Below are 26,067 nucleotides of genomic sequence, written 5' to 3'. Positions count from 1 at the left end.
TCCAATACATGTAGCAATAGTCAATGAATTCTCCCTGTCGCAGTGTGTGCTGTACATTTTACATAACTTCCATATTTTCTCATTATTTGAAACAGAAATGAGATAGCTGTCTCCATTTCTGTGCAGTAACATGTTAGTAGACTGTAATTCCGCATTAAACTAGGCTATTTGGTTTATCAATAATCAGGTCATTATGCCCCAGGGGATGTAGTAGTCGTGTCATTACATACATGTATGATTTATTGTGTACATTGCAGTTTTCTTTCTGCAACTTTCAATAATTCAGTGAGCTAAAATGTTTCAAGTCAGTGTGGCATGTTGACAGTTGTACTTTTTGTGATGGCCATTCTGAATTTCATTAACCTAAATTGTAGAGTTAATTTCTGATGTTAGTTTGCAGATCAGATTGGCAAGTTCTGTTCAACCAGACACTGTAAAGAACAGTGAAAGTGATGTTTAATAATTCAAATCAATTTTGAATTTTTTTATATTTAATGTTGAAGTAATAAAATTAATATAGGGAGTTGATATATCAAAATTGTGTGGAGATTTACGAGTTGTAGAGTGACAGCAAAATCCAGTGTAGTAAAATAAATGGATGAAATGTCAGTTAGGAATTATTCAACTCCGAATTCAGAAAGCTGTTGGTTCAACTCCGAATTCAGAAAGCTGTTGGTTTGAAATTGTAAATAGTACACACACATGTGCCGGTTCATTGCATAGATGGGCTAACATTGCATTGAGTGCAGTGTGTGAGTAGACTGTGAAATAACATGCACAAACTACCAGTAATATTGTAAGGTTTCGAATAACGGTACAGGATTACCTGGCATTGTACTGTAGCTCAAGTTTATCATTTGCAGTGATGAGATTGGACCTTGTAGATGTGGCGTGCATGTGTAGATGAGTTCAAGTCTGACTGCAGTATTGTTACACTCTCCATCTCAAATAAATAATGAACTTAGTAACATCTATTGTCAATTATTTCTTGTCATCCTTTTAAATATATTCAGAAGTTCTTCGAGAGCCCGCCCCATAACCATGTCAATAAGTTCAAACCCCCTACGATTGTGAAGATTTGTAACATTTTTGAATATGGCTCTGCATTGTTGACTAGATGAAATATTGGCCCTGCATTCTTGTCTAAAGAATATTGGTCCTGCATTCTTGTCTAAATGAATATTGGCCCGCATTCTTGACATAGATGAATATTAGCCCTGCATTGTTGACTAGATGAATATTGGCCCTGCATTCTTACCTAGAGGAATATTGGCCCTGCATTCTTACCTAGAGGAATATTGGCCCTGCATTCTTGACTAGATGAATATACCGGTACGCCTGCATTTTACCTAGATGAATAAGTATTTATATCAGTGTTTCCCTGTTTGTTAGTCCCCACGGACACCGTCCGGGGGGACTTATAGGTTTGGTCATGTCCGTGCGTGCGTCCGTGCGTGCGTGCGTGCGTGCGTGCGTGTGTGCGTGCGTCCGTCCGTTCACACAGATATCTCAGAGATGCAAGAAGCGATTTCATTCAAACTTGGTACAAGGATTACTTCATATGTCATACAGATGCACGTCGATTTGTTTTGGGATACGATCCAATATGGCCGCCAGGCGGCCATTTTATTACGATTTTTTCATGTACAGAGCCATAACTCAGACATGTTTCAACCAATTTTATTCAAAGTTGGTACAAGGACATTGACCAATGTCATAGATATGCACGTCAATTTTCTTTGTGATACGATCCAATATGGCCGCCAGGCGGCCATTTTATTACGATTTTTTCATGTACAGAGCCATAACTCAGACATGTTTCAAGTGATTTTATTCAAAGTTGGTACAAAGACATTGACCAATGTCATAGATATGCACGTCAATTTTTTTTGTGATATGATCCAATATGGCCGCCAGGCGGCCATTTTATTATGATTTTTTCATGTACAGAGCCACAACTCAGACATGTTTCAACCGATTTTATTCAACATTGCTACAAGGACATGACCATTTCATAGATATGCACGTCGATTTGTTTTGTGATACAATCCAATATGGCCACTAGGCGGCCATTTTATTACAATTTTTTCATATACAGAGGCATAACTCAGGCATATCTCAACCGATTTATTCAAAGTTGGTACCAGGACATTGACCAATGTCATAGATATGCACGTCAATTTGTTTTGTGATACGATACAATATGGCTGCTGTGTGGTCATTTTGTTACGATTTTTTCATATACAGAGGTATAACTCAGGCATATCTCAACTGATTTTATTCAAAGTTGGTACAAGGACATTGACCTATGTCATACATATGTACGTCGATTTTTTTTATGTGATACGATCCAATATGGTTGCTAGGCAGCCATTTTATTACGATGTTTTCATGTACAGAGCCATAACTCAGACATATTTCCACCAGTATCATTCAAAGTTGACATTGACCTATTTCATACATATGCTCGTCAATTTGTTTCACGTCATGTAGCAGTAACATGTCAATTATTGAAGTTTCGTAAGTAGGCTGATATGTCAAGAAATATGTACTGCATCAAATTCATGAAACTTTATACAGATGTTAACCGATGTTAAGCTCACATTGCTTTAACATTGAAAAAGACATTTATCAGTGTCATTTTAATTAATTTGTAATTGCATAAGTAATGAACTTTCCTAATTAGGGTGATATAGCCACAAATTAATACAACGTCAAATGTGATGAAACTTGATACAGATGTTGATCTCATAGTGTTGTAAATACTGCATCAAACTTTATGAAATATGGTACCAGTGATAATCTGTTAAGTGTTAGAATTGTATGCAAAAATGTTTTGCAACATCCTGTTGATTAATTCCTAGTTGACTCATTTTATGAACTTTAGGATGGTGGCCTACATTGGTTTTATGTTTTCATCACCATGGAACTCATTCTTGGCCATTGAGCGCCATCTGTATCAAAGTATTTTTATCACAGACCTAATTAATGAAGAGGACTCTATCCTCTCTAAGGACATGTAATCAAAGTACCCATTAACAAGTGGGGACTGTGTCATCAACGATGACTTGTTTGTTTTTTCACTTACAGCGGACGATACTGTGGACTATTCACTGGGTTGTTGTGGATGGATACTTACGATAATATCATGGTTCTTTGTCCTGATTAAGGTAAGCAACCCTACCATTCTCCCTGTGTATCTGTATTAAGGTAAGTGACAATTTGGTGAAATACATCATGAACTATACACTGCCAATCAACAGCACAGTATTTTCTGTCAATAAGCATGCATCATCTGCTTTTAAAAGCAACTAACTCAACTTTCCAATATCAACCGATTAGAAAATAACAACAACATAGCAGTGAAATTTGTCAGTGGTATAAAATTCATGAAAAGATGATTGCTTCAAGCAAATAAGATTGCATGTTATCAGCAAAAACCCAACATCAGGGATGTCAATAGAAATGAATAATGGCTGGTGTCAGAGGTCATAACGGGATTGTCCTATTAGGTAATGGGGCCCACCGAGTATCACGGAATCATTGTTTTAAATTCATTTGATATTCCATCAAAATTTGTTCTGTAAAAGGTGGAATAAAATTTATAATTTCATTATGCAATGAAATGTTATTTCAATGATATTTGTATGAAATGTTACAGGTGGTGCAAGAGTATGAACGTGCAGTTATCTTCAGACTTGGTCGTTTGTTACCAGGTGGTGCTAAGGGACCTGGTAAGTAATTGTCATGGATTATATGGCCTAGTAAATGATTTGTAAACATACCGGTACCGTAGAGAATCTCCCTAAAACACAGTGTGTGCCAGTAAAATATAGCATGCCCCTGCAATACAGTAACTCTCATAAACCACAGTGTGCCTGCTTAAATAGTATGCACCCAGAGATGAACATGTCTTAGTAAATAAAGTCACTTATATGAATTGAAATACTGTGTCATAAAGAAGAATAATTTTAGTTCAAGCAAGCTTCAGTAAGCGAATTTGAAGAGCGCCCTCTAGGGACTATCTTTTAGAAAATCCAATGCAGTATGGTTTTAAAGAGGAGGATGTGTCATATCGACTGTGAGGGCGCACTGCAAGTTTCTTTGTACACTACTGTGTCAGATACAGAAGCTTATTCTGAAATATACATTTTGCTCAGAGGCAAGTGTGTTTAGATGGAATGAAACATTTAGTGAATTGGAAACAGGACTTTCAATGTGATATTAATTTTTACACACTGAGAACCAAAGAAAAGGTGATAAAGTAGTTTTCTTCAGGGTTAGTAGAATACATGTTCAGGATGGATTTTTGTTCCAACTGGTTGTCTTTTCTCTCAAAATGCATCATTTCTTATCTGACATGGAAAATTTATCAATAAAGAAACAGCCTTATAATTTTACATCTTTCAATTTTTCAGGTATCTTCTTTGTGTTGCCCTGCACTGACAGTTACACCAAGGTTGATTTGAGAACTGTCTCATTTGATGTACCACCACAGGAGGTATAGTTACATCTCAGTCTTTCATCAGTTCTTTTACAATCCATTGCTTTGTGGAAAGGAGATTACTTTGTGGGCAAGTAGAAATGCCACCTTGCAAAATTCTTTGCCCAATCTTTGGATGAGAATAATCTGGTGTTCTTAGGCTGTACTCTTATAGAAAGACAGACTTTTCCACAAATAAACTTTCAAAAATTATCTTTTAAAATCTATAACAAACAATTCAGGGGTTTTCTAAATCATTACCAATGTTCCAAAACCGTAGCAAAAAACACTTACATTGATATTACCATGCAAATTTTGCTGTTAGTGAAAACCATTATCCAATATTTACTGTTATCTAAAATTCAAAATGGCCGCCATTCCTGTGTTTCTCTATTAATATTAATAATGTTCAGTACGGGCTCATGGAAATCATCAAAATGAAGCAAAAACACATGGTGTCGTTTCCAAAATTGTTGCCTGATTAGACCAGCCATCGGTTGTACACCCTAGTCATTAGTATTAATGTCACGGAGACTGTACAGACAATGACATGCCGTGGCTTTCATTTGACACAATGTAACATGAACTGTCATGAAATCACAACTACTGCCTCAATTGCTGTGACCTTGAAAAATATAGCAAGAAAGCATCGCAACTGTGAAAAGTTTAAGATATTACCAATAGTGTGCTTAACCCCTGCCTTATAATGTACGTAAATATTTTTCTTTCACCATGGTGAGAAAACATCTTTAGTATCACAAGTGTGGGGATTGTTTTCTTTCAGATTCTGACCAAAGACAGTGTGACTGTATCTGTGGATGCTGTTGTCTACTACCGTGTCAACAATGCCACCATCTCAGTTGCCAATGTGGAGAATGCAAATCACTCCACTCGTCTCTTGGCGCAGACAACTCTGAGAAATGTGCTGGGAACCAAAAACCTAGCTGAGATCCTCGCTGATAGAGAGAACATCAGCCACCAAATGCAGGTTTGTTGGTGTATTTGATATCAGCATCATGTTGCATTTTCTGTCAGAAATGATGCTCACAGACAGCAGTTTTCTTGTTGGTGTTTTTTTCTTTTATTGGAGACAAAATTGTAACCGTAGTATCAGCCACCGAGCATTGAAATTGTTAAAGAATTATTAAACATACATATTTATTTCAGTGTAGTCAACTACTTAGGTACACTCACTACATTGTTCATCATATGGTATATGTCTATATCATGTCACACATGTCTATCAGTTAAAGCATGGAAATGGCAGATTTCCTCTTCTTTGTTCAGTGGTCTTTGGTCTCACAGACACTCCCGTACTTTGCAGAAACCAAGTAAACAACTTTCTTGTGTGAAAAAATTCTGAGAGTTTGTTGAGCAGTCTGTACGATATGAAGCTTTACCAGAATGTTCGACTTCTAAATATAGGCGAGCGGCAGACACACCCATTTTTCACACTTAATGTACCCACCTTACATACGGCCACATCATACATCATTTGAAAGCTTATTATCTCTACTTCAAGAAAATTGACGATGTGGAGCTGCCAAGTAGGGCCATAACCCCCTAATTTGCATAATTCACATGGGTACCCAATTTGCATAAATGTGATATAAAATTAGGAAATTCATTGTTAACTACTCTAAACATACTTTTAAACTATTGAGTGATATATCAAATGAAAGGTATTTGCATGTAGAATACAAAATTGATATCCAAAAAGAATTTTTAAAATGGTTTTACTGAAATATTTTCATATTAATACTGAAAAAAATATTTAACCCTTTTGAATAACAATATCTTAAAAATTTGAACACATACAGCCACATCATACAGCCACATTATACATCATTTGAAAGCTTACTATCTCTACTTGAAGAAAATAGACAACATTTAGTTGTCAAGTACGGCCGTAGCCCCTAATTTGCATAAATCCCACTGGTACCCAATTTGCATAAATGCGATTAATATTAGATATTTATTATTCACTACTCGAAAAATTCTTTTAAACTATAGAGTGATATATCAAATGAAAGGTATTTGCATGTAGAATACTAAAAAGACATCCAAAAATATATTTAACTTCATTTTACTGAAATATTGTCATATTTATATTGAAAAAATATTTTCCCCTTTTCAATAACAATATTTAAAAAAAATATAATACAAAAAGCCAAATCGTACAGCATCATCATACGTCATTTGAAAGCTTACTATCTCTACTTCAAGAAAATTGACAATGTGGCGCTGTCAAGTACGGACGTGGCCCTTAATTTGCATAATTTACATGGGTACCCTATTTGCATAAATGCGATATAAAATTAGAAATTTATTAACTACTATAAACATACTTTAAACTATCGAGTGATATATCAAATGAAAGGTATTTGCACGGAGAATACAAAATGGATATCCAAAGAGATATTAAAATGATTTTACTAAAAATTTTTCGTACTAATGTAGAACAATATACTTTCCCCTTTTTAATAACGAGATCATAATAATTTTATCACATAGAACCGCATCACACAACCACATCAAACGTTATTTGAAAGCCTATTATCTCTGTCTCATGAAAAAAGAACGATATGCAGCTGACAAATAGGGCTGTAATGATTTAATTTGCATAATGCAAACGGGTACCTAATTTTCATGAATACAATATAAAATTACAAAAATCAATTGTAAGTACTCTAAACTTACTTTTCAACTATCAAGTGATATATCAAATGATAGGTATTTGCATGTAGAATAGAATCATGAACTCCAAACGTGTATTCAAAATATTCTTATTGAATATTTTCAATTAAATCGTAAACGTTTTGACTAGTTTTATAACATTCAAAATATTGTGTACTAATAACGAATAATGCTAAAGTTTTGGGGATAAATATCTGAATTTGTTTTGCAATTGATTTTTTGTTTATTAAGGATACGAAAACTGGAACATTTTCCTGTCTAATTCCCATATAGCTGAACAACAAGAATACATATAACCAATTGGAACTAATTTGGGATAATTGGGTCTTCATATTTTGCAAATTTTCTAAAGCGTGTTTTGTGCTCCATAGTTGAGTGTTGAAATATAACAAGTTACTCTTAAAAACATTACAAGTAAAAAGAAAAGCAGATGAGCTTAAATTTGCAAATTAAACCGACATTACTTCACCATCCAATTATCCCAAATTAGTTCCAATCTTGTTATAAATAGCTGTGTGTTGAATGACCCTTTTGTATTATTGATGTCATTTTTGTTTCAATTTCTCTAGAAATCTTGTTTGATGGAGACATCATTGGTTACTACATCTGTGTTACATCTGTATTTTCAGTTCAGTTATGTGGAATATGTAATGTAGACGGAAGGCACCATATTTCATTTATCGTATTTATTGTCATATAATGAAGGAAAAGCAACTCAACACACCGTTCATATCTTCGTTGTTTTGTATTTTGTGTAGGATATTGTGTATATTGTCAGTGTATATTATGTTTGGCTGTTTTATATAAAGTGTTAATTAGCCATGGCGATTATTCTAGTTAAGAGTAAAACACTAGCACCACTTACAAGTTGGTACCTTATGCTAAAAATTCAAGTGAACAAAATGACGCCCACGAGGAACGTTCGTGGCCGCCCAATTATAAGTGGATGATGCAGTCCAACCTTTCACAGATCAAAATTCATTGACTATTTTCTCAAATAAATCGTGAAGAAATAAACAACATACATCAATGATACGACTGATTTTACACGGAAAATTGAGACACTAAAAGTTCCGGCCAATGCGACATTGGTAACACTAGACATTGTTTCAATGTACACTAATACAACGCACAATGAACCAATGGAATCAGTCGACAGAGCATTAAATCAGGAAAGATCATCAAATGATTGCATAATCAAACAACCAACAACAAAATACATGATAGCTATGCTGAAAATAATCTTGAAAAAACAACACTTTCAAGTCAACAGTGAACTTTACCGTCATGTATTTGGGTGCGGTACGAGATCTCCAGTTTTACCAGAAATTCCCGACATTACATTTCACAAGACAAAATGAGAATAATTCAGCAACACACTGAACAAATATCGCTCTGACTGAGATTCAGAAACGATGTATGATTCTCATTGGAACTCAACACGAGCTTAATGAATTCATATCAAACATGAAAAAAATGCATCATACTTTCAAATTTTCGAAAGCTCTTCTCAAGAAATCATATCGTTACACCTCATTATCTATAAAGGTCATCGGTGGAACAAAGAGGACATTCTCGACTGCAAAACACACACAAAACCAACAGATACATTGCGGTTCACGAAACCAAACGGCAACATTCAAGGGCCTTGTTAAACGCGAAACATTACGATACATTAGAACAATCATGCAACAACAAGGCAATAGAGAATACAAGATATTTTCGAGATAAAAGTAATGAAATGCGACCAAACGATTCTAAATCTTGTTAAATTATTACTAACTTTGGACAATCGGATGACATTTAAATGTTATTAAATTTTCATTAAATTAATTTCAAAACCTTGGAATCGTAAATAGTAAAAGGGAACCAAAACATTTTCAGGTCCCCTATATGCTGATCAAAATCTCCAAGTACCCCTCTACAATCTCCCAAAATTTTCGAATCCAACCCGAATTCCTCTGCCTCTCACCGTTATTTGTGAGCGTAGCCTAATCACATACATAAGAAACGGAAATATAAGCGTTACGATGATGCCAAACTTCACAAAACCTACAACAGTCCGATCTCCGATTCAAATGAGCGTACACAAATACAGCCTGAACGAACAGTAGACATCCTAGCTTCCGTACTTGAACAACTGAACTTTCAGTGGAACAACTCGATTGGTAAATCCTACAATCATTCAATCAGTGCACATGTTTCACCAAAAAAATGAAGGACTGATGAAGACAGCTCAGTACTCTCAAAAGGTAGCATCAAAGGATCGCAGTGTCACATTAGTCTTGCTACCCATAGCTATAGGGCAGGACACGTAGATTAGGGTTACGTCTCGCCATGGCAAATCAACACTATACATAAAACGGCCAAACATAACATAATATACACTTACAATATACACATGTACCGTACACAAAATTCAAACAACTAAGATATGAACGATTTTGAGGAGCTGTTTTCTCTTATTACATGTCACCAATTGTGTCTGCTGTCGAATTAATCTTCCCTGCACAGACCTTTGTTCCTGCCAAGGCAGCGATAACTGTGGCAACCCTTTTACTCATGACAATGCTGGTGAAGAAGAGGATGATGAATTCCTACAATTACTAGATTTACTGGAAATGACATGAATGATTTGGATCATGAATCATGCCATTACTTTGACTGCAGCTTACTCTGACACATTGTTTCAGCTACAAAGCTACATTTCAACAACTACAATAGTGTCTTTCGTGTGGATCTTTTTGTTGCATTGATACTTAAATTAATTTTTTTTAAATACCATTATTAAAAAGAGGAAATATTTATTTCGACAGAAATATGAAAATATTTCCGTTAATTAATTTAAATATCACTTTTAATATAAATTTTGTGTTTACATGCAAATACCATCACCACAGACCATATATCACTCGATAGTGTAAAAGTGTGTTTAGAATAGTTAACAATGAATTTTCTAATTTCATATCTAATTTCTGCAAATTGCTTACCAGTGTAATTTATGGACATAAAGGGGTACGGCCTTCCTTGAAAGCTCCACATTGTCAATTTTCTTCAGGTAGATATAATAAGCTTTCAAATGACGTATGATGTGGCTGTATGATAGGACTCTATATGTTAACATTTATAAAATATTGTTATTCTAAAGGGAAAAATATTTTTTCCATATAAATATGACAATATTTCAGCGAAATCCATTTCAATATCTCTTTGAATATTCATTTTGTATTCTACATGTAACTACCTTTCATTTGATATATCACTCGATAGTTTAAACGTATTTAGAAAGTTAACTATAAATTTATAATACTATATCGCATTTATGCAAATTGGGTATGCGTGTTTATTATGCAAATTAGGGGGTTATGGCCCGATTTGGTAGCTCCAAATTGTCAATTTTCGTGAAGTAGAGATAATAAGCTTTCAAATGACGTATGGTGTGGCTGTGTGTTGTTGCTGTATGTGTTAAAATTTTTAAAATATTGTTATTCAAAAGGGGAAAATATTGTTTTCCATATAAACATGAAAACATTTCAGTATAATCAATTTCAATATCTCTTTGAATATCCATTTTGTATTTTACATGGAAAGACCTTTCATTTGATATATCACTCGATAGTTTAAACGTATCGTTAGAGAAGTTAACAATAAATTTCAAATATTATATCGCATTTATGCAAATTGGGTACCCTTGTTAATTATGCAAATTAGGAGGTTATGGCCCTACTTGGCAGCTCCACATCGTCAATTTTCTTGAAGTAGAGATAATAAGCTTTCAAATGATGTATGATGTGGCCGTATGTAAGGTGGGTACATTAAACTCCTAAAATAAGGCCCTTTTTGTGGATTCGCCGCTCGCCTAATAGGATTGTTTTTGGTGGAATGAACATTGTTTGGGTGATTAGCCTGCATTTGAAATTTCTATTTTTGTCCAATTGAATGTCAGAATTGGAAATTGCTATTTTTGTCCAATTGAATGTCAGAATTTGAAACTGCTAATTTGTCCAATTGAAAATCAGAATTTGAAATTGCTAGTTTTGTCAAATTGAATGTCAGAATTGGAAATTGCTATTTTTGTCCAATTGAAGGTTAGAATTTGAAATTTCTGTTTTTTGTCCAATTGAATGTGAGAATTTGAAATTGCTATTTTTGTCCAATTGAATGTCAGAATTTGAAATTGCTATTTTTGTCCAATTGAAGGTTAGAATTTGAAATTGCTATTTTTTTCCAATTGAATGTCAGAATTTGAAATTGCTAGTTTTGTCCAATTGAATGTCAGAATTTGAAACTGCTAGTTTTGTCCGATTGAATGTCAGAATTTGAAACTGCTATTTTTGTCCAATTGAAGGTCAGAATTTGAAATTTCTGGGTTTTTTTTGAATGTCAGAATTTGAAACTGCTATTTTTGTCCAATTGAATGTCAGAATTTGAAATTGCTAGTTTTGTCTAATTGAATGTCAGAATTTGAAACTGTTATTTTTGTCCAATTGAATGTCAGAATTTGAAATTGCTGTTTTTGTCCAATTGAAAGACGATTTCATTACTTCATCAGACATCTTAGAGAATTCACTTGTATCACAGTGTATTGAATATACTTCAACTTCATGAAAGATTTTCAAAATGCCGAGTGATGTCACATCAGGACATGCATGCAGCGTCTTTATCTATTTCAGTGTTGTCATTGGATGGTGTGATTGCAGCTTTTTTGGGAGCAATGTTTTAAAGTACTTGTACTTTTGAAAAGAATTATTCTGAAAATTGACAAATGCATGAAAATGATCGAGATGTGATGAGAGTCGCATCAAGGAAGCAGTGATTGTATTGAATTCATTTTGAAACCTAGCAAATATCTCTAGATGCCACTCTGCTTTATAATATTTCAGTGGTTGTAATTTTATTCGTGTTCAAGACATTTTGGAGGTCATTTGTTGGTGTAGATGTTGTTTTGAAATCCTTCAGGAGCAACGTTAATTGTCTACCATATTGATGAACACGGTTTAGTTTGTTGACTTTTGTCCAGACAATGTTAAAGGATTATATGCAGCAAAATTCAAACTTTGTGCGCAGTTAAATTGCTGCTTTGGGATTGGACTTGTCAGTTTAGTAGTTTGTTGTAATGCACTTTGGAAAACGCTTAGGTTTGCAGTCTGTCAGTGATTTTCTGTGCAAACAGAAAATAGAAAAAATTGATGGCCCAGTGTAAGAGGGGTGTAACATCTGTGTTAAAGCATATAAGATATGCCCTTCTTGCACTGGGCCATTGAGATTTCCATTGAGATTCTCATAGAGAATTATTTCTGAGGCAATGTAGATGAAAATACTATATCATATCCTGCATGACACACACTTTTTATGTGGTGAATGTTTTGTGGAATTGTTGTCATAGGAACAGGATATTAGCATTATTCTATATCATTCAAAGCAGAATCCATGAATGGTCTTGTCAATATGTTGTAGACAATACAAATATTTGTTGTAGGTTGTGTCGTGGAGTTGATTACCTAGTGTCATTGTTTCTGTTGTAGCTCACAGATAGTTTCTTTTGCTTTTGCACCTGTTTTCTGGATTGTAAGAAAAAATTACTTTTTCTACTAGTGGCATGGTTCGTGATTGTCAGATATTGTCTTCTATTTGGCTTACTTTCCATGTTTACGTCTGATTGTTAGACAAAGTCAATCACAGTGCTTTGTCCTATGTTATTTTCATTTTCATTTAGAGCATCTTGGATGAGGCCACCGATCCATGGGGCATCCTTGTTGAACGTGTTGAAATGTGAGTAAAAAATGTAAACACGACATTATCACAAAGCTAACCATTCCTTATCATGTCTAATTTGCCAACCGTCTTGACATTCTAGCATGGTCTTGATGAAGCGACAGATCCTTGGGGTATCTATGTGGAACGTGTTGAAATGTGAGTAATCCTACAGGCGCATCAAGACAGGATCTCACAGTTCTCTATCATCTCTGTTTGTTATTACTCACTGTCTTTTCTTTCTTATCTCTTCGAAACTTTTCTTTTCCAAATAATCTACATTTTTTTTAGTTAGTTGTGCTGTCAGAGAAATGTGCAAGTATGGAGAAATATGAGGGTAAATTCACATGAAAGTAAAATTGTTTACGTAATATGACTTTGATTTAGGTATTAATTAATGTACAGTTTCTTCAAGTAACTATGCATTTTCTAACATATGATATAATTGAGTTAATCAAGACAGGAAATCCAATGATGCATCAGTTAGCAGTATTGTTCACCTTTGACCCAACGTTGACAGTCAATTAAAATACTCGGATCTCCTTGTGAAATAATTTTGTAATCAGAGAACATTTTCATGCGTCTTGTTGTCATACCCTCATGTATAGATACTGTGGTTTCAATGATTTTGTTCTAGTTACATGATAGCTCTTTTATTTTATAATATGTAGCTTTATGTCTTTTTGCAATGATTATTAGCAAGATAGTATAGTTACATTTGTTATTTTGACTAAACTTAAAATACGGGGATTAATGTTTAAGTATTAACAGTATAACAGTTCAAGATAGTATGGTAAAATTTTACTGTAAGGTTTATGAACCTGGTAGTTTCCATGATTATACATGTATATTTAAAGACTGTTTTCATAGTACAAAATAATACGAAGACAAAGGACATAATCATGGTTGAAAGAATTCAAATTTTAATAAAAAATCTCGTTGCCAAAGACTCTACTTAGGGGTTAAAACAGACCTAGTGAAATTATTTAGTTGTCAGACATCTGCTGTAATAATTTATTGTACTTTTGATTCAAATATAACAAGTCATAAGTGAAATATACACCAATCCTTTACTCTTCATAAATACCACGTGTTACATTTCATTGTCACAAGCAGTTCTTATTTGCTGTCGTCCATGTCATTAATCATTTACTGGACTGTGTGTTTTCAGATAATGTTCACAAATAGAGAAAGCTAACCTTTTCACAGTTAGACTCTGGTTCAATCTTGTTATCTTCAAAAGAGTAAGTAAGCAGGCAGTGTGAGAAAACTGAACAAGGATATTAACAAAGTTTGGAATTACAAAGCAGTTTCCCGATAATAGTTGAATGAAAAAATTTTTACTTTCAATCAAAGATAATCAGTCAGTAGCAAAATGTAAACACATTCTATTAAATACTTTGAGTTATATGTATAAATGTACCACTGAAAGTAGTTCATGTATATAAGTTTCTATGCTTCCCTAGCCATTCCCAGATTTGAATAATCCATAATTCCCTAGCCATATTAACAGGAAAATACAAAATGCGGGATCAAAGTGGTTTAGCAAGATGGAAACTCATTGATTGGAATGTTTCCTTAGTCTGTTAAATGAAGAGAAAAGTCATGTCTTTTTGTTTGTGTTTAATTTTTGCAGTAAGGATGTACGTCTGCCAGTTCAATTGCAACGTGCCATGGCAGCTGAGGCTGAAGCTTCAAGAGAAGCCAGAGCTAAGGTAAGCCTGTCTGGTTATATCAGAAAACATATACAGTATTGAAGAAAAGGGGTTGTTTGGCAGAAGAGGTGTTATATTAATGCTGAAAAGTTTGTAATATACACAGGATTTTTCAGTTCTTGCAACATAAATCCTGGCATAGGAAGCTGTCTATCTGGTTTTCATCTATTCTTAGGTCTTTGAGTGATTACTCTCAAGTTTAGCAAAGGACAGCAAGCAATATTGTTTAGTTTGTATATTTTGTAGTGTGGCAATTAGTACTGAATCTCTCTCTTTCACAGCCATGATGTAAATAGTTGCATAATTTCAAATCATGAGACACGCTAGTGTCATTTCCACATTAAAACTGGTCATATCTCAAACATATCTCAGTGAATTTCTATGAAATTTTGTAGTTCCACACGACAAAAATGACAAAAATATAAGATCAAATGATTTACCTGTAGGTTAACATTATTGTTTTACCAAGTATAGCTACAATTTCCATCCAATCATTTCATCATTGCCATCAATCTTGGCTGTGTAGGTCTTATGCAATGCAGTGTCTCTGAAATTAATTCATGATTATGTCTAACACCATATTTGATTGGCTTACAACATCAAAAACCATATTTGATTTGGCTTACAACTCTACAATCATCCAATCAATTTCATTCTAGGTTATTGCGGCTGAAGGAGAACAGAATGCATCACGTGCATTGAAGGAGGCTGCTGATGTGATCAACGAATCGCCATCTGCGTTACAATTGCGTTATTTGCAAACCCTGAATGCAATCTCTGCTGAGAAGAACTCCACCATTATATTCCCATTGCCCATTGAACTCTGCAGTAAGTGCTCTCTCTATTGCTCGCTCTCTCTGTTTCTTGCTGTATGAATTTTAAGTTTGCTCATTGCAGTGGTGTCATTTAATTGATCACATGATTAAGAATGTAAGGTGTAACTATTTAATTTGTCACTCATTATTTTCAGGGGGATGATGAAGAAGTAATGGCTCTGTACAACACATCTATGGCTGCAGGGTCAAAGGTCGTGGAAGTAAAATGACGTTAATCAGATGTAATTTCATTGTCCACACTCTTCTTTATTATCTCTTCTTGAGATGAATTAATTGATGAATTTTGATAACACTGTTAAATATCCTGAAGACATCAACCCCTGTATGACAAGATGCACTTTTTAAGAACATTCAGTGAACAAATAACTATTTTATAATATCACAAAATTTTTAGGTTAGACATTGAGGCTTGTTATTTAGAAACTCGTAAAATTAGCATCTTGTCAAGGTATTTGTCATAAACAATTTGTATCTACGAAAATATAATATGAACAAAAGTGGACACAATGTATAGTGGTATGTTACAGAGTGTTTTTAAATATTCAAAATGATGATATTGCATAAACTATTTCTATCTTTCAACCTTTCACTCACATGTTCCAATTAAGTGGTCCGAGTTTATTTAATTACAAAAGGGGACAATAAAAACAGACATTACAAAGTTGTACCCTACCACCCCCATTTCCAAATATAGTGGCCCAGTTATCAACAGCAACAGGGAATACCAAACCATGACAGTGAAAGGTTGAAGGGTTGGTTGCAGCAAACACAACAATTAGCATATCAGGTTTGTTCAGTACAAATAGTAGCTGCATGATTTTTAAGAGAAATTAATGTGACAAAGATGCAACCTTTTAAAACCTGGCTTTTCATATTTATAAATATCATTTCATGTGACAGTTTACTCAAAATGTTGAACCATCTGTCAAAAGTAAAATTAAAATGGTATTCACTATATGCAAATATATGCAAATTGTGCATCACCTGATATGTTGAATTGTTACAATGTTATAGTTTCACTTTTCATTTGAATGAGATTGTTGCAATGTCATAAACTTTAACATCATTTTGAAACAATGTAACACAATGTAACACATTACATGAAAAACATTTTTATTGAGGCTTACTACATTTTCGCTGACTTTTGACAGGTTTTCATTTATTGGATGTTTACAAACTCTTTTAACCTGTCTTTTCAATATTTACTCATTATTTTTCCTGGATGGATATCTTCGTTTTTGACTTTTTGTTTATCTCAATAATGGATTACATCTGGGTTGTAGAAACAGTTTAATTATTATAGACAGAAATTTGAAAAGTCAATATATTTAAAAACCTAAATTTTGTAGTGTATGTGGTAGAGTAGTAATATTTCAAAGTAAATTACAAATCTTTGTACATTGTGTACGTTATTTTCTATCACCAGAAAACAATATACTATAGATGTTGAATAGTGTGAGTTTTGTCATTGAATGTATTCTATCAGAATATTTGGCTGAATTACTCTCATGGCTGTTTATTGTAGGATTTTCTACTTCAAAAACACAACATGTACAATAGGTTACAACCTGACAGGTACACATAAATTTACTCTGGCATATCCAGACTTATTCAACCCCAGTCACTCATGGGCAGCTACACAGAAATCACCACATACATACCCACACATACCCCCTGACACATAAACAAAATGCTTGCTTATAGGTGTGTCTTAGAAGACAGCATAGATTCCACTATAAGATCATTAGAATGTTATGCAATCCAAGACCCATACTTACACATACCGTTCCATACATAGATACTCACTCAGTCCTACAGTGGAGCATATACATACACAGACATTATGGAGATAGGACTGTAAATGAATCCTCTATTTTGTAGACCTTATTGCTGATATTTTAGGCTGATACTCATAAGTATATTGTTCTGAATTGATGGATTTGTATTACAGATGTATAAATCATTTCTACTCAATGTATTCACTGTGTTATCTTCACAAAACTGACAAAATAAAATCAAATAGAATCTATATGTGTGTCATTATTGTTACAATCTTCCCATGACTTGCATAAACATGCCCTTCACAGTCACTGGTTCGGACATTAGATATCGGTATGTGGCAAGTTCGTTAACCATTTATCAATCTTTCATTTTCCAATGAAAATTGCCATCAACTATGAGAGGATTTCCTGTAAGATAAATCTGGTGAGAATGTCATTTAAGGCTTACTTGTGTCTTTCTATTTATCATGTGCACTTAGTGATCCACTGTATGTTTTGTACAAATATGGGTGTCTTATCTAGTAACAGTCACTCGTACAGTTTCCCTGGTGTTCACGAATCAAAGATATTTTGTATTATTAGATGATCTAGAATGATATTAATTCAAATATCTGTCTCCGATCTGCATTCTACCTTAACTTGATGCAAGCAAAATGAAGCGGAATTTGAATGAAAGTCGCTGCCTTATTGACAAGCAGCAAGTATGCAACAAAACTGACATTATTTGTGTGACAAAGCGAATACATATACATGCTACAGTGGTTTTAAACTTTATAATTAATTGTGTATGGTTAACAAGCGCATAGAGTTCGGTGGCGGGCAAAAAAAGAAAGAAAAAATTTCAGCGAATGTACTGTAGGGTACTGTTTTTTGCATTATTCAACTCGTGAAGGCTGAATTGCACAATTGCAACTTGCTCATGGTGGGGGGGGGCACTTTCATACTGTAAATACTAACTATGCTGTATTCTATTAAGAAGATATTCAAAAAGGAATCAACCTTGAATCCGCTCAATATTTTTTCAAAAAGTCAGATTGGACAAAAACAGCCAATAATAGCACTCTACTTAAGTGAAACCGTAAGTGACACCATGTTAACTCAAAGTGCAGACAGTTATTTCTTGTTTCGTTTCCTTTTATTTTCTGCATTTGTAAACTTTTTTCCAGTGTCAATGGAACGTTTAAAGAGATTGTTCATTGTCAAGTTTACCTTAGAACGCCGTTTGTATTTGTGTTTGAATTTTCCGACCTACAAACATACTGTTCACCTAGGATTACGGGCGCTCTTGGATTGCAAAATGAACTGCTGCCAAAGAGCACATTATTTCCAAAGAAGCCTAATCTTTCCGTTTTTAACCTTGTAATTCAAAAAGATGAATTCGCTTAGCAGAGTTAGCTTATACTCAATCGTATATTACTTACTTTTTCTGAACATATAGCCGCCCAGCTGGTGAGCTGAAAAATGTCAAGTCGTAGGTAGATATATATCTCGTCAAATACTTACTGTTAAACATTCGCCACGAAACAATCAGGAATCAGTTCAATATTTTTTCCCGAAACTAGGTGGGGCCAAACAGCTAGTGGAAGGATTTGTTTTAGGAAGATTGCCCGCACTTCAGTATACCAATTCACTATTGAGTATTCCAACCTTCGGTCATGGTTGTCTCAAATTTGGGAGTAAGATACGTGAGGAATCGATTTCATGCTCCTATTGGAGTGTAGTTGCGATGAAAAATATAATTCGAAAAACTAGGCCCTTTGGCCTCGAAATTAAAATTACCCCCAGAGCGCATGAATTTCCCAAAGTGGGTGAATCCTACTATTTTCCGCCTTAAAATTCAAAAAACATAAAATGCCTCACAGATTTTGCTCATGTCAAATCACATTAGGCCTAATAATGACCTGTTTCGAACATACAGCAGACTAGCAGGAGGTCAACCTTGGGATGGAAAATCTCATCTGAATAGACAAACTTTAATGAAATCAAAAAAACTAAGCATGTTACATCTGAAACATTCAGCGCATGCGGCATGGACTCAATATTATTCCAAAATTAATCGGGGCCAAAAGCAACAACAGCATGGCATGCGTAAAATTTTTTAACTCTTGTGATCTTCAAAGTCAAACCAAAGTGTCGACAATGGTTGTTTTTGTTGGTTTTTTTTGTGCCCTAGCTAGCCTTTTCCTAATATCTGTTGGACCTTTGTAGAGATTAGTAACTGACATGCGGAGTGTTTTGATTACACATAAAGATTGTCCGTAAAGAAAGTAGTCCCTCTAAAGGAAGCAGAGTCGAGTATTAGCTTTTGCGGGCGCTCTTGGGTAGCCAGACAAAGAGTGTCCGCCGAAGCGCAAAGTTTCTAAATTGGCCGACTTTAGCCGTTTCCCCCTTAAAATGAAATAAACTTGCTTTTTGCAGATTTAGCTTACATTTAAGCTCATAATTGACCCTTTTTAACATACAGCGGCCAAGCAGGTCATTTTTTTTTGGACGAAAAGCCTCCAAACGTATGGTAGACATTTGTTCAATAAAAGAACTAACGGTGCTACATTTTTTAAAGAGAACATTTAACCACGAAACAATCAGTTATCAGGTCAATATTTTCCCGAAGTTATTTGGACAAAAACAACAAGTAATCGCATGTGTGAAAGTGTTCCAGTTAGGTGAACTTCTACAGTAAATGACTTAGAGTGACTCAATGTTGACCCAAAGTGCAAAAATGTGTTTGATGTTTCGTTTCCTTTCGTTTTGTTCTCTGTACTTCTTAACCTTTCCAATGTCGGTGGAACCTTCCGGAGGTTTGTTCTTTGTCATGCGGAGTGCTTCTAGGAAGATAGTCGGGAGGTAAAGCAGTCCAGAGTTTGAGGCTTTCACCTGTAGCCATGTTTGTTTTACGTAAGATTAACTGATGTAAACTATATGTGAGAAATCAGTTTGATTCTCCCTGAAGTGTGCAATGAGATGGAGAGTGAGCGTCAGGAAATGTTATCAATTCCTCGGGCGTAGAGTCAAGGACCCAGTCGTGTGCGGGCGCTCTTAGGCTCCAAACTAAAACTGCCGCCGGTGCACCTGAACTTTTCAAGGTAACTGAACATTACCTTTTTTCCTTTGAAATCACAAAAAAAATCTTGTTTAGCTAATATAGCTGATATTCATTAATATTACTGCCCTTTTCGTAAAATACAGCCGAATAACGGATCAACTTTGTCATGAAAAATCTCCATACGTAGGTAAACAATAATCTGTTCAAGATGTGAAAGACACGTAATAAAGCAGTGTTTTTCTCAAATGGAAGGGTACAGTGAGGAAAAAGTGAGCGTTAGAAGGATCTGTCCTTCCCTGGAAAAGGAGTATTTATCGACCTCTGGGTACTGTTTTCAGGGCACCTTCAACCGTTCTTTAACTTCGTTCTCTGTCACGCGGGTTGCTGTTATTACCAAAGTATAGTTCCTGAGGAATGTCGTATGTCAGTTCTAGTTTCCAGACACAGTTTATTCAGTGATTGTTTACGCAGCAGTCGTCGACTCGACTAGGATTTGCCACCACCTAACAACTGTAAACACCGCGTCAACAGTCCACACGAAAATTTGTGTGCTGAATCGAGTAAGGTAACAATTGGCTTGCGTTAGGAAAGGTCAGTCCACCATCCGTCAAAGTAGTTGATCTGAAAAATCTCCACTGTGAACCAACTACATGAGTGGCTGTTATAGTTGTACACGTAGTTCCATGGGCTTTCCATTGTCATTTGTTACCAGCTATGTTCAAAGTGCGTCAAGGTACGAATATTTTCATGTATGGAGTTACAGACATCGGTGAAGTACCGGGTACATTGATTTTGTTCAAAACCACTGCCTGTTTGTTCCTCCTGTTGTTTTTTGTGTCCCTAAAGTCGACTGGCTCTATGTTCTATGTTGCGTACACACATACCTGTCAGGATTAAGATTTCCTGGATAAATATATGCACTCATAGTTTATTCCGCCTCTGACGCAAAGATACACACTGTTTTACATGTGACACTCCTAGGCCCTGGGATCGATTTCCATACCTTTAAGCTTTATATACGAAAGCTTTATGAGAAAACCATTGCATGCTCCGATGGACTTAAATGGTTAGCTCACCGTTGAGCGTCGAAAGATTATGCCTTTTTCCAGGGATTAGACTCAAAGATCAAGCCACGAGCGGGCGCTCTTTTTCCTTCGACTTCACATTGCCACCCCAAACGAATGATTGTTTACGTCTTCGCCGGGAAAATTCAAATAAGTAAAATTGCTTTGTGGACTAAATTTACGTACGGAAAATCTGCACACGTTAACAAAAACCAAAATGGGCTGCATTCCTTGTAGGAAACACTTATCCTTGAAAATATCTGGCATCAGCTCAGTATTTCCTATAATTGTGTCACACTACACTAGTGTATTACAACAATGTTCAGCGCCTCAAAAACTGGGTTTTTTTTAATGGGCTGAATATCAAATACATTTGCTGATCATTGCAAAATAGGTACACGGCTTGACAACAGCCTTAGTTTAAGTAACTGTGAACGATCACAATATATGGATTAGCCGTAAACTTCTAGGGAAATGCATAAACGCTCACTTACGGTTTCTTTATGCAGATCTATCAGAACTTTCACTACAAGAATCGTGTCTTATATCATACAACACTACGAAAAGGCAGCGATGCAATGACAACAGGGCAGGGGCCATTCCTGTTGCACGTTCTTCATATAAAAACATGTCAAATACATTAAAAACAATATATAAAGGGGAATAAAATTGGTCGTGATTATATGATTTGATATCAACCTTTAATTCAACTAAATTCTCCACAATTAGTTGTTCTGATTAAAAAAAGAAATATGCTGTAGAACTGTTCTGTGTAATCATAAAACTGACAATGTAGTGAAGAAATGTCAAGCAGTGCGACTTGCTATTACAAAAGTATGACCATACTTCAAAGGATAGTAAATAACTTTCACAGACTCTATGTTCCATAGAACGATCAAACTTGAAGCCTTGGCATATATATTGGTATCCTGCAAATTTATTGAAAAAAAGAGGAAGGCAATGGGGTGCGTGAAACGTAGCAGAGAGATGCGGTGAGAAATGACATATAAACAAAAATTACGACTGAGTAAACCCTCGAAGCATCGTATCGCGATGATACAATTGTCTATGATTGAGACATGTCATTATACCGATCTGACCATCGTTAGAATTATCTGATTACAAATATCATAGAAAAAAAAACAATTATGTTCAAAATCTAATTGAACAGAATTTATATTAAATACCATTAGGCATACAAACTCACATATGTAATTGGCAACTTTGTCAAGAAGGAAACATACAATTAATCTAAAAACGTCGTGGCATCTGTTCATCATCTCTCTTTTCAAAAAGTAATATTCTAAACCATTGAAACATCAGCTCCTAACCTTATGAATAAAACGTATTATATACGTGCAAATTCAAATCGTGATCAGAATGTTGTAAATAATGGAATCTTAGTCGGAAGCTTACAAAAACAGTCCAGTTGACAATAACATGTAATGGTAAATATATCAAAAAAGAGATGGCTTATAAAATCTAAGCATTAAAATGAAATTAGCCGTTTCAATATGTATCTAAACTCAAATGTACTTCACTAGAGTAGGGTGATTGAAAGTGCATTGTGTACAAGAAAGTTCATAATGGAATTTCATTGCAAAGTGGCTGTATATGTGCATTTATATATGTTTGACAATGAACGTGGATTTACTTCACCAGAATATGGCGATTAGGAGGGTATTTGTGCACAAGACATTTGATTTGAAATTTCACCGGTAAGTGTCATTTCACTGTACGTGGTTGTGTATAATGCAAAGTATGAACGGTTTGTTTCCATAAGTGCATTTGTATATGTTTGACAATCGAGGTTGATTTAATCCACTAAAATAAGGTCATTTAATGTCGTCGGCGTAAAACAAATTTGATAAACGAAATTTCATGAAAAATTATCTGTGTGTTATACATGAAAATCTTTTGGGTAAACTATGAAAAACATTTATTTGAAAACTATATCTATTAGATCAATTGTTTAGCTTTGCTAATTGTCTACTTTTTGTACCCCCATGCTATTTCTGTCCTTTCTCAACAGAATACTTTTACAGTCAGCATTATAGTATTCAGAAAGACAAATTGTCGATGATTGAGACATGTAATAATATTGTACTCACTATTGATAGTATTGTCTTATTACAAATATCATGGAAGACAAGCGATTGTGTTCAAATTCTTATTGACTAGAAGTTTATATTACATACCGCAAAGGCATGACAAAATCATACGTGCAATTGTCAACTTTCTCAAAATGCATCACACTGAATCTAAAAATGACGTGGCATCCCTTCATCGTCTGTCTTTAGATGTTATGAAAAAAATGTATTGCATACATATACGTATGGTGTAAACTATGAATGTTTTTTTTTTTTTCCCGTAAGTACATTTTTATATGCTTGACAACTGAGATTGATCAAATCCACTGTGTATAGCGGTAATTAGACAAATATTAAAATGAAATCCATTAAAAATATCTCTAAATTATACATACAAATCTTCAACGTTCACTTTAAAACCAATTGTATCTGTGAGATTGATTAATTTGGCTAAACGTCATTTGTCTATCGACTTTTTAGTAACCCCATGATAGTAAACTATATTTGTCATTTCTTATTCCCACACTTTATACCACAAACACGATTTGAACTAACTTGGAATAATTGATTGTGAATTAATGCCTCTTTAATCTGCAAATGTGGGTTCATCTTCTTTTCTTTTTAAGTAATACACTTGTTTTATGAGTTATTTGTAACATTACGACAATCAGGTACAGGACACCTAACATTTTTGAAAATTTGAAAAAATATCAAGATCAAATTATTACACATAATTTCCTATCGTGTTCACATGATGGTATGTAAAAACACAAATGAGCTGTCCGGGAGACGATTTTGACAATCAATAACACGAACATAAAATTTAGAGATCATTACTTTTATTGATTTATGACCAAAACTATTTGGTATTTCTACTGTTGCCAAATTTATCAATTGCATTTTAATGAAGTAATGCTAATGGAAAATGCGATACTTTCGTGATCTGTTCAATGAATCATGTTTTAAACGACTTCATGTGAAAAAAGCATATAGCTTCTTTACCTAATTTTACTGAATGTGATTTTCGCTCGAAATAATAAAAAAGAAGATACACTACAGTTAGATATATGGTGTGATTTCCTATTCTTTCGTTTTGATTTTCGAAATCTCATCGAGGATGTCTTTCTTCATGATGTCAATTTCGTCTTTCAGCTCCAATCGCAGTTTACTTATACTAGACTTGATTTCACAAACTTCAAGGACAGCTTTGTCCACTCTGGCATAAACAAAATTCAAAATACGCAAAGTGTTCAAACTTAGGACTAGATAACCATGAAATATATGTCAGAAGTGTTATAAGATCAGCTGCATTACAAGGCGGTGGTTTGGGGAATGACTGAAAACACAATGGATAGATAGGTGTGTATTTGAATGAACAGTTTCGGTGTCGGTTAGGTCGAGTCTAGATATACCATTCAATGACAGGTAACAGATAATGGATTGAGTGAAAAGTAAATGGATGGTTTGATGACAGTATAAAGGACTGACTGATAGCTGGTCGAATGTATCGATTTATGGATGAATGAACCAATGCATTGGTGTTTTATATATAAATTGAAGATTAGATGATTGGGTTTAATGGATGGATAAATTACAACGTGCCTTGGTGATCTGCAAATACACTTAGTTTAAAACAATAGGGTACCTTTCATCGATGGATTTAACTCTTCTTTCAGTAGACTTAATCTGTAGTTGGTCTTTCTCCATGAAATAATCATTTAAGAGTCTTTTCTCTGATTGTTCAGATATTGTTGTTGTTGTTGTTCTTCTTCTTCTTTCAAGCACTTTTCTGTAAGACCTGAGGACAAATACCATTCAAAAAAACACTAAGCTCACTGAACTTTGAGTATAGTTGCAATCACTTCGTGTACAGTAGATTTCTGGGTTTAGCTAATTATCGAGCTTTTCAGTTACTTCAAGTTAGATTCATATAACTTTAAAAAATGTCCTGTAACAAAACTGATCGTTGTAGCTTATTATCTTCATTGTATATGTACACAAAAAAGCATAACAGTTGCCCAGAATGTCCATCACTCGAGTTTAATTCATTCGGGCAATCGTCAAATGGTATTCACTTTTCTTTCTTTATATTTACATATATTCATATCATGAGATGTACAGATGAAGTCCTACTTTTAGGGCAAAACGTTGTATCAAAATTACCAACAGAATAAACAGAAAATATACAACCAGATCAGTAGATGTGTGCAATTAATTCATCCGCTATTCATATCATTAATAGTATTAATAAAAAAAGGTCCATAAGCCCGGTTAAAAGGATTTCAAGACATCCTCGCTATTAACCCTTCGCCTTTGGTTATAAGGCCTTAGTTTACTACATAATAACATGAATTAGCAAAGTGAAAACAAATAACTTGCATTTTATATATTAATATTGGTATAGAAGTATCGTTTCCGGGTAATTATTCTACAAACAATCACATTTTAAACCACAGGTAAACAAATAAATAGGCATCGTACAGAGTCGGGCCAAACTCTTAAATGATTGCACCGACGACCATGGCTTACGCTCGAAAAATGTTTTCTACCGACTTTAAACATGGCAAGCTATTTTGAATTTTGGTAAGTTTGAAAGCGGAGCTA

General features: G+C 34.5%; 1 pseudogene; it reads left to right on the top strand.

Annotated features, from left to right (window-relative positions):
• Window positions 1-16,936, top strand: part of LOC139127210 (stomatin-like) — a 28,402-nt pseudogene extending 11,466 nt beyond the window's left edge.
• Window positions 16,937-26,067: the final 9,131 nt, after the last annotated feature.

This window comes from Ptychodera flava, unplaced genomic scaffold (genome assembly GCF_041260155.1).
Source record: "Ptychodera flava strain L36383 unplaced genomic scaffold, AS_Pfla_20210202 Scaffold_29__1_contigs__length_4469600_pilon, whole genome shotgun sequence".
Classification (NCBI taxonomy): Eukaryota; Metazoa; Hemichordata; class Enteropneusta; family Ptychoderidae; genus Ptychodera; species Ptychodera flava.
The sequence above is the reverse complement of the archived record's forward strand: the minus strand, read 5'-3'. Positions and strand labels throughout refer to the sequence as shown.